The sequence below is a fragment of the Leiobunum rupestre genome, chromosome 10, assembly GCF_980474605.1.
Source record: "Leiobunum rupestre chromosome 10, qqLeiRupe1.1.hap1, whole genome shotgun sequence".
NCBI classification, from domain to species: Eukaryota; Metazoa; Arthropoda; class Arachnida; order Opiliones; family Sclerosomatidae; genus Leiobunum; species Leiobunum rupestre.
Window position 1 is genome coordinate 11403989 of NC_143393.1, and position 11173 is coordinate 11415161.

Genomic DNA, 11173 nt, shown 5'->3' on the forward strand with positions numbered 1-11173 from the left:
ATGCCCTAACAGTGAGCTCCTCCTCTGTCATGATCTAACAGTGAACACCTCCCCCCTTATGCTCTAACAGTTAGCTCCTCCTCTGTAATGCTCTAACAGTGAGCTCCTCCTCTGTAAAGCTCTAACAGTGAACACCTTCCCCCTCATGCCCTAACAGTGAGCTCCTCCTCTGTCATGCTCTAACAGTGAACACCTCCCCCTCATGCTCTAACAGTTAGCTCCTCCTCTGTAATGCTCTAAGAGTGAACACCTCCACCCTCATGCCCTAACTGTGAGTTCCTCCTCTGTCATGGTCTAACAGTGAGCTCCTCCTCTGTCATAGTCTAACAGTGAGCTCCTCCTCTGTCATGCTCTAACAGTGAGCTCCTCCTCTGTCATGCTCTAACAGTGAACACCTTCCCCCTCATGCCCTAACAGTGAGCTCCTCCTCTGTCATGCTCTAACAGTGAACACCTTCCCCCTCATGCCCTAACTGTGAGGTCCTCCTCTGTCATGCTCTAACAGTGAGCTCATTCCCCTTCATGCTCTTACAGTGAGCTCGTTCCCCTTCATGCTCTAACCGTGAGCTCTTTCCCCCTAATAAAACTTAATTTTTCCGCTATCTCATCGGTTCCCTGAAGATGACGCGATGTGATTGAAACACACAGTGATGACGTTGTTTCTTCCCCTCTTTCCTGCAAGGTGGAAATTAGACATTAATGCCCACGGATCTAGTTTGCGCGCTTGATGCTTTTAGAACCGCGCCGCTTGTAGCGCCACCAAATATTAACAGATGTCGATTGTAATAGGCAAGTTATTTTAGACCTAATATCTTTATCGCAACATCTAAAATTTTTACTCACGTTCTTTGTATTTGCGTGGAAACGATTCGCGATTGTTTCGCTAGGAGCGCTGGCGAGCGAAGTGCAGCCTTTTTTCTAATGATTCTGGTTCCATAATTTCCATTTGCTGCAGGCCCGGATTTAGGCTTTGGGGGCCCCTAGGCACAACTTGCGGTGGGGGCCCCCAAATCTTTGTAGTTAAAATAGCTTAAGTCTGCCAAGGTCCTAATGACTTTCTTCCCACATTAGCATTAGAAACGAAACAATAAAAATGAAATCAAAACATAACCCATCGAATGTTGTAAAGTGTAATTAAGACAAAAGGCACAGCGCAACCAATATTTTTCATTAAAAAAAGCGAACTTTCTACAGGAACAGGAAAATAATTTGTTTACAAACTATTAGAAGGAACAGATTTTAAATGGGCCTACGTCTAATTTTAAGTTGAACAAAAGTATTAATAATACTCTCATGGCTTATTTTTCTCAACACATCGCTTTCCAAGCTGAGGAGAGTCAAAATATTCAATCTCCCTTCGAGCATCGAAGTTCGTAGCCTATTTAGCACTAGCTTTAATTTTGAAAATGATCTCTCAGCTGAACAATTTGTTACCATTAATGTCAGGTAAATTCTCAAAGCAATCTCGACATTAGGAAATGAATCCTTTACATTGTGTTCATGAATTAATTGGTACATCCATCTCACTAATTTCCTTACGAAAGGAGCGCAACATTAAGAAATAAACAGTAAGACGTAAAAATGAATTGAAATATCCGCAACGCAGCACAGTTAAGTAAAATATATTACTATATTAAATATATTAATAGGATCATAAATATTATCATTTTCTCGCAAATGTATTAAAAAACTTCGTTTGATATACGTGCGGAAATGTCATTGTCACTCGTCCCGAGTCTAGCCAGTACTATAAATATGCGTTATTGCTAAAGAAAAGTTTCGCGCTCGCTGCGCTCGCGATTTCATCTGGTTGTGTTATAAATCGTCCCCCCCCCCCCTTAGACTTTCTATATATCTACGTGCTTGAAACTCCCCTACCACTTATACAGATATTCAGTTATCATAAGGTTCGTGTATAAGCGAGGACTAAAAGGGAGACTAAATAGTAGAGAAGGATCTTATCTCATTAAGAATGCAAAGACAGAAACTGAGGAACGCCAGAGGAGAAGACGAACCCGAATATCACACTCTTAAAAAAGGGCCTCTCCTCAAATATGAATTTACGTTTTGGCAGACCTGTCACTCTTTCAAACTCGACAGTCTGTGATGTCGGAACGTCGCCGTTCACCCTATTAGCCAAACTCCGGCAGACGAGGTCCCGAAGTTGCAACTTCAATTTCAAGAATCGAAAAGTGGGTAAAGGAAGAACTTTGATAAGGAAATTAAAATGACGCCACGAGCAACGCGCTCTCTCCAATCAATCGCTTTTTTCCCTCTTTTTTAAATGACGTCAAAGATTATAAACTGTTTCCCACATCATTTCTAAAGGGCAACGGAAGTGACGTCAGAGACGTTAGATGGAGTCAAGAATTTATGTGGTCGTCACTCGGCTGGAAGGGACGTCAGAGACAAAACCTAGTAAACACCAATTTTAAATATTTCCGGTTAGGAGTTAATTCCAGTTGCTAATGGTACAGCTAACAAGGAGACATCCCGAAGTGTAACCCACCGATTTTGTTCAAACTCGGGGGATTGGTAGACCTTCGTGTAACTTGAAAAATCCTGAAGGGAATTTATTCAATGGGCAATCGTTTTGCGATGGCAACGAAAAATATTTTTGACAACAACAAATGGAACTTTTCCCATTGAAAATAACATGGGATTCTGACCGATTCCTAGGAACCCCCCTGTGAAAAATTTTAACAAATTTAAAAATTTCGAAAATGCCAAAAATTTCAAAAATTGATAAAAATTAATAAAAAAAACATCAAAGTTGATCAACTTTTGATCAATTTGAGGTCAAAATCCCATGTTATTTTCAATGGGAAAATTTAATATTTTGTGTTGTCAAAAACATTTCTCGTTGCCATGGCAAAACGGTTGCCCATTGAAAAAATTCCCTTTAGGATTTTTCATGATACATGAAGGTCTACCAATCCCCCGAGTTTGAACAAAATCGGTGGGTTACACTTCGGGATGTCTCCTTGTAAGTGGGGTGGCGGATTAGTTAGCTCTTTCAGCTCGCAGCAAGAGGAGCCGGGCTCGATCCCAGAGTGTGGCACTGGGTGAAATTATGTATCTTTAACAGTGCCGAGTACGCGTAATCGGTGTACAGACCACCTGACAGTGGCTAGGCCCTCGGAAAAACCGGAACAAGCGAACAACTCCTTCCGAGGGGAATTTTCCCTGAGTCCTTCGGTTTCCTTAAAACACTTATTGAGATTTACGGTAATTATGTGTGTTCTTTGTTCTTTGTTCGCGTGACATGAAGGGCTAGTCACCACCCTCCTAGGCATTGTAATCCGGCTAACCCTGTCCTCCGTTTCAGAAATGCATTACCTCCTAAAATGGCATTTCGAGATAAATCGATTTTTGTAATGAAAATAACAATACTACGGTATTTAGTTAACAGAAAACTAGTTGTTCTGGGTTTCTTCTAAATATGACAACGACTATCGCCAAAGTTAAGTAAATCTCAAAATAATTTTACATAATGCGTTTTGCACGTTTGGCTAAAACTCTTGGCAGAAACGCGTTATGTGGTATTATAATACTGAGTAACGGCCATTGTGACTGTTACCCTGGGAATGCGGCTGAAGAAATTAGAGCAGACTTAATTATAACTTGTAGAGGTTAACGGTAATAGTAAGTGCAGGGAGCTGTTCATGTTCGCGTGGCATGAAGGGCTTGCCACCACCCTCCTACGCGTTGTAACCCGGCCACCTGAATTAATGGCTTAAAAGTCGCTTGATGGCTTAGTACCTTGATTATTATTATTTATTTGTTATTTAAAAGAGTAATCGACTTTTACACAATTAAAAATACTTTATTACAATAATAATATAAAGTATTTTTAATTGTGTAAAAGTCGATTATTCTTTTAAATATCTATATACACAAGAAAAAACGCCATTTTCAATTTAATTGATTATTATTATTATGTACTGGAAAAATTGCCACCCGTCAAAATATTTCTATATGAAATACTACTAAAATATCTAAAATTTTAAAAAGGGCGTTTAGTGAGTTTTGCCATGATGCAGCCTTTGATTTCAGTATTTCCGGAAGATGTTATCCGGCTACACGAAACCTGCAATCGCACTGGAGTGTCTCCTTACAAGCAGCGAGAGGGCAAGATTGCGACAGGAAAGGCCGAGGGGCGTGGCTTTCGGTTCTAGATATTCTCCGTTCGCGAATAAAAGTTTGAGTCCCTCAAAACACGCAATTTCCTCGGCGCTATCTAAGAAAATAGACGAATTTAAGTTTAAGACATCCTTTGAAAGTCCAGCGTTCGTGACGAAGTGAATGCAGACTCGAAACAAAGAGATAAAACGTTCTAGTGTGATATGCAAATTGTGCCTACCAAAAACAAACATTTTGAACTTTCATCTCTTCACGAATGCGTAATATCTCAAGTGTAATTTCTGAGGAATTTGAAGAGGTGGGAAAATGCGTTGCAACTGAAGTACATAAGATAAATAGAGATAAGTATTCACATTTAGCAGGGTTGTTCAAAATGCAAAATACTTTCTCCATAACTCAAAATGAAAATACCAAATGCATTTTGAAAATGGTTTTACAAATGCACTATGTTTACTTTTTATTAGTCGCTAGTCGCATGCGTAATTTACAATGAGTTTATTGTACACGAGAAAAACATTGGTAGTTTGATAGTATCAACTTGATACCATGTTTTCTATTCAAAATTCGTTAACTTTCAGAAGTGTAAATTTCTTGAAGTTTTCATTCGTCATACGTTGTCTGTTAGGTGAAAAAATTATTTGCGAGTAGTTAAAAATTCTTTCAACTGGAGCAGAAGAAGGTATTATACTTCAAAAATACTTGATTGATGTTAATTATTATCTTTAATTAGTAATTAACAATAATTACGTAGATATTTATTAATTATTATTTTAAATTAGTAATTAAACATAATTACGTAGATATTTATTAATTATTATTTTAAATTAGTAATTAAACATAATTACGTAGATATTTATTAATTATTATTTTTAATTAGTAATTAACCATAATTACGTAGAGATTTATTTCAAATCCTTTGCAACCAGCGTGGGACTTAAAGCGGTGGCACTGCAAGGTTTGTAAAAATGCTTTCCTCACTATACGAATGTTCGTCTGCTTCTGAGTAAGTGAGAAACTGAGTATCGCTATTTATGATTACTTGTCAGTAAATTGGTGGTTTCTTTTCGCTTGTTCCGGGATTTCGGAGTAGGGTAAGAAGAGTAAAGCTATGACGTCATTTTACTCAGATTCTGTGTTGGCGAATAGTTTGAGTCCAAAATGGCTGCCTGTGGCCTTTTTAGCAGATAAATTATTTACACCTCCTTTTCAGAAGGAGTAAAAAGAGTAGCCCTAATACTCCGGAACAAGCGAATAGTTTATGCGGCGGAGTAATTCTCATCAACGGAAAAGGAGAATGAAACGTTTTAGTGTAAAAAGAGTACGCGACGATTGTACCAGAGTAAAAACATTTTGAAAAAGTATTTTGAAAATGCAAAATGTAAAATGCAAAATACTTTCCAAGAAACCCAAAATGTAAAATGCCAAATACTTTTACTTTGTCTAACTCAAAATGCATTTTGAACAAAGTCCCCTAGGAGGGGTTATACAATCACCGTGTCTGTCTGTCTGCTTGTCTGTGCGTCTGCCCCGCGTTCGTGCAAAGGTTAATCATTGCGTACGCAGTTTCTCGAAATTGCTGCGACGGTTTTAACTCAGTTTGATTGGATATTTCGTTATTGTAAAGTTTATGTGTAGGGTGTAAATGTTGAGTTTTTGTAATGACGGTTGTGGGTGTTGAGTTTGTTGCGTCTGTGGAGTTTGTTGCGTCTGTTGTGTTTGTTGAGTCTGTTGTGTTTGTTGAGTCTGTTGTGTTTGTTGAGTCTGTTGTGTTTGTTGAGTCTGTTGTGTTTGTTGAGTCAGTGGTGTTTGTGTTATGATTGTTGTGGAGTCTGTTGTGTTTGTACGGGCGTTTTCTCTCCAACTTCTTCTTAATGACTTTGGGACGGACCGAGTGCTGAGTGTTATGCAACATCTTAACGTCCAATGGCAGGGTTTTCACCAGTTGTACACGGTTTTCGTCTTAGTATCAATTTGCGATCGCATCGGGCGGGATTTGAACCCGAGACCGCCTGTGCACCCTCCTTCTCGATACTGATCACTACTATTGGCTACAAAAAAAGTTGTTGTATAATAATCAATCTGTAAAAATATCACACTGGCTTCCAGATGTGGCTATATACAGGACAGAGGTCGGATGGCGTTATCTAAGAAAAGTACACGAGATACATGTTATTCACTTTTAACAAAATAAAGTACGAGTTGTAAATTATTCGATACTTTTGGTAATTGTTACTATTACAACATGGTGGCAACGAACCAAAGAACCTTTTAAACGTTCCAATCTATCCATCATCTTCAGACCAATCAAAAACTCTCCTTTGTTTATGCGAAATTTCCATCATGCCTGGAACTAGTCCGCCACCTCCAACACACTCCAGTACAACATCTATCAAAGGTCTCGACCACTTCATACCTGGATCTGATCCAACAGTCTCAATAAAGTACAAGTTGTTAATGATTGAATACTTTTGGTAATTATTACTATTACAACATCCATGACACCAGCCCAGGATTAACCATTAGGCAAAAAAAAGCAATTGCTTAGGGCATCAAGAAATATAGAAATTAGGGGCACCATCGAAATTTTATTCATTAGGAAAAACTAAAAAATGTGATAATGATACAATGGAACTAAAACTAAATAAAAAAATAACTATATCAGTATAAATATATAATATCTATAATAATATACTCCTTTGAAGCGTCTCCTGACATCGGCAATTCGCCAAAACGATAACCTCCATAAATATATTGAATACCGCAGGCCTGGTGGCGGGAACAAAAAGGCTACATGAAATATTTGACTATACTAAATATACTAAAGACACGTATTTTGGTAAAATTTTATTTATTAAAGGTTGTAGTGCCAAAAATAGGCCTAACGACAAAGAGAGCTTTCTTCAATTTTAAAATATACCCAAACATCTATGGTAGGCCTATATTCGTTAACAAGACTTCGGGTAATGGGCATCAGATGTTCAATTCGAAGGCGCGGGTCGCCAAGTGAAAGTTTATGGGCTTTGGTTCAGCGGCGAGTCTTTGGCCAAGATTCTCCCTGGACCCCCGAGGTCGAAGTTTGTAGGGTGACCACTGCCAAGAGATAGCGAAGCTTCCCTCTCTTCTTTTATTGAAATATTTTTGGAGTAATTGTAACCCCGTTTAGCCACCCCCGTTTTATGACTGAGAGTGCCAAGCGAGAACCATTACCAGTTTTATTTTATTTTATTTTATTTTATTTTATTTTAAGTGTTGTTTTATTGTTGTGTCCCCCTCTTCGGCGAGTGTTTGTGTTCCCCATCTGCGATGTTTTTGTGCGGTTTTAACGTTAGATCTTTGGACGTCCAAGGGCGCAGCATGGATCCAAGAGAGACCAAATAGTGCCACTATACGTAGAGTTGCTACTACGGACTCGTAAGCTTGGGTTGAGATGCGGACTATGTCCGTTATAATTTAAAAAGATGCGCGGTCGAGTCATGAGTGGCTAACGTAGGAATGGTCACATGACGATTGCGAAGAGAAAAAGGGCTGAAGTTGGCGAAAAAGAAAAAAAGGTCTTGGCGCAACGAGAGAGTGGAGACGCCTGAACTCTGCCTCTCTGACCGAGGACCAATGTGAGCGCCCTAACCGGAGTCGCGCAAGGTAACTGCGTGTACCGTGGTAAGGTCCAAGTGCAGTGCAGGTGTGCCGAAAATTCCACCCTTTCCTTAAAAGGACATAACATCCTCGTATCAACGTGTCCCCCCCATCAGCGCCCACCTATCAACCGGAACCCAAGAAGTGGCCACCAGCCCAATTAGCAAACTGGACAAAGGACTAATGGCCACCAGCCCAATTAGGAAACTGGACAGAGGACTAATGGCCACCAGCCCAATTAGAAAACTGGACAAAGGACTAATGTTGTAAATAATCCCTAATGTCCCATTCCCCACATGTTATATATATTGCATGATTAATAGTGTATTTATGTCGCGAAGAGAAGTACTTCCAATTATGTTTGTTTTAGTAACTTTTAATTTTAATTCTACTTTTAATTATATCATTAAATCTATTGGTACTCTCAACGTCTCGTTTTCAGTTTAGTATAAGCCTAAAAATATTCATACCCCTAGACAACAGCTGACCCATGTTTAAGTATACTTCGCTAACTCCAATACCAGTGGTTGTTACGCGAATGGAAACCCGGGATAAAATCTAAACAGTGTGTAACCCTTTTTGTAGATGGTATTTAGTGTCGGCTCGAAAGAGAATCCCCGTATGTTTGTTTGGTTGGGACACTCTTGCAGTCTGTAAGGTAGGAGTCGGGAACTAAAATCGTCACAAACTCACAGTTCAGTAAATACATTTAACTCGGAAAACATTTTGAAATAATGGTAGTCTGGCATCATCTATTATACTTTAGTAAAGTCAAAACATTTCGTGTTACCATTTTGTTATCTCCACCAGTTTTGCGATAGCTAATATATTTATAGAAGTACTGAGGTAGTCGTTTTGGCGAATTGCCGATGTCAGCTGTAGACGCTTCGCCTTATTCCAGTGGCGGATTTACCATAAAATTTAATTTAAAAAATATAAAAATTTATCCTACAAAATGTATCTCATACACGTTAAAAAATTAAGTTACGGAGTAAAATGTAAATAAAATATAAATACATCTGTATTAGTATTATCCAAGATTCCAAATAAGAATTTTGATTTCCTGAGTCCGGCGTCTACTAACTAATGAGGGGGGGGGGGCACCAAAATTCTGAAATTGCTTAGGGCAGATATTGGGGTTAATCCGGGCCTGCATAACACAAATAGTAATAATAAGCTAGGCTAATACCCATCACAGGTCCGTTGGGTGCGAGCTTTCCTGCCAAATCGTGGATGTGTACACACTACACAGTGTCACGGCTCAAAATTTACGGATAAAACACCCGAATAAGTAGAATAGTCCATAGTGAAAAGCGACAAAAAAGCGAAACCCTAAACAAATTTGAAGAAATTTAAAAACTTACAAATAACTCGTACCAATAAGTATTCGAACATAAAGACGCAAATCTTGGACCAAATAGATCTTCGAGTAAAAAACTAACTAAAATAGCCAGAAATTCCAACGGTAGACCAATTTCGCCCTATTTGGGGCACATCAGTACCGTGCGGGAAATCTGGCTAAAAATGAAAAATTTCAAAACGCGTTGCATAGCAACGGAAAGACGTAAAATGTAAGAATTTCATTGCGTAGGGATATTTACCTATTGATAAACCGATGAAACAATATTAGAAAATCAATATTTGACGGTCTTCAGCCCGCACTATTATTCCCAAAACGTGTTTTAAAATATCAACGGGAGCCTGTGTAGGCACATTTTACACGCGAATAACATGATAGCTAGATGAATACTTAATTTCTAGTGTTAATTTTCCGGAAATATAAAATGCGGAAAACTTTCCGAATTGCGGAATATTTTCCGCAAATCGGACAAATAAAAAATTTAAACATGAACTACTTTTTAAGGGTTTTTAATGTTTTTAACTTTTTATCGATATAAAATGTCTAATATCAGTAAACATTCTACAAAACATTAATAGTGTTACATTGTTAATCAGTTTAAACTAGTCTAGAGGTTTAGTTTTACTTTTAGATCCGAAAAAAAATTAGGCGAAGATGCCGCTTTATTTAAATTTGCAAATAATATATTAGACTAATCATGGAATGAAACCTCTTTTTATTTTTTTTCGGAAAAATACGACTTACAACACCAAATACTTATCTCGTAAGAGATATACTATATACTTCTGGTCTTAGTAATAAATATCTACGTCGATGTCGCTGACTTAGAATTTAGTCAAATTAATTTAACAGCACTAAATCACGTAAAGCAATTTTCGGTTTCGCGGACCAAATGGACCGTAAATTTTTATAAGAAAACTATAGAAAAAGCCAATCTAACTGGTTAGCGAGCAAAGAGAGAGAGGTTTAGTTTGGCAGCGGTGCAATTTCCGACTATCACTCCGACGTTTGTCACGGTGGCTTTGACGCCGAAGCACACCCACTAATTGTAAGGAAATTCCAGCGACCGGGGCGCATGGGCGGGTAAAGGAAAGGGTGGCCTACCCTAGCTGTCATCCTCACCAATATTTTTTGCTAAAAGAAAGTTGTCCGCGGAACACGCCAACTTGGATCTTCCTTTCTTTTTTCTGGGTTTTTATCTTGACGAGAAAGAAACGCGTGTAATTTGTTCTCACCGACACTTCACCCTTCAATTTCACCCCGCCACCACCAAAAATAGCCTTCACAGCCTCAATGGGGAGGATGCTACAGACGAAAATCCTATCTTTCTACTTAAAAGGTGATGAACAAGTCGACACCACTTCGATATTTAATGTTGCTCACTTTTCTCTTTGAAGATTACCCAAACATCCAATTCAAAAGATGGACATTTTCTACGTCGAAATTGTTCTGTTCATAGTTTAATTTATAAAAAAAAAACTATTTTTATGTTTTCGAGACACATTTTGAAGGTTGAGATTAAGTGGGCAATCTTCATTCATAGTCTAAAGGAGGACCTTTGTTAGTACATTCATAGTTCATTAAAGGAGGGGTGATGATATTTACCCCCTGCAGTCGCTAATGTGCTCAATTAAAATCGTGAAAACAATTAAAGTGGTGTATTCTACAGTTTAAGAATATATCTAAGCAATCCAGAAAAATAACAGTTTTGTTCCGTCGGTGACCTAAACTACACGGTTTCCTAGGTCTTCATTATATTTGCATAGCTAAGGGTAACTTGTAACGAATATATTCCAAGTTATTTTGGTTCAGTCGGTTAAATAAATTACACGGTTTCCTAGGTCTTCATTATAATTCCATAGTTATGGGTAACTTATTTTTAACTATAACGAATACGGGTAGAAATCGAGGCAAACTTTGTGTTTATCCATTCGTTTTCAAATCGTCCAAGAATAAGACGCGAGCCAATCAAATTCTTGGAGAAAATGGGCTGGAGCAGGTACGCGGGTCGGCCGGGGATCGTTAATTGGTAATTCGC

The 11173-nt window shown here is 38.4% G+C and overlaps 1 long non-coding RNA gene across 1 annotated transcript; it reads left to right on the forward strand.

Moving 5' to 3' along the window:
• The first annotated feature begins 4733 nt into the window (after nt 1-4733).
• LOC149923667 (uncharacterized) lies at nt 4734-6605 on the forward strand. The gene is made up of 2 exons (XR_016477004.1): nt 4734-4821; nt 5041-6605. It is a non-coding gene; the product is annotated as an uncharacterized LOC149923667 (long non-coding RNA).
• The last annotated feature ends 4568 nt before the right edge of the window (nt 6606-11173 follow it).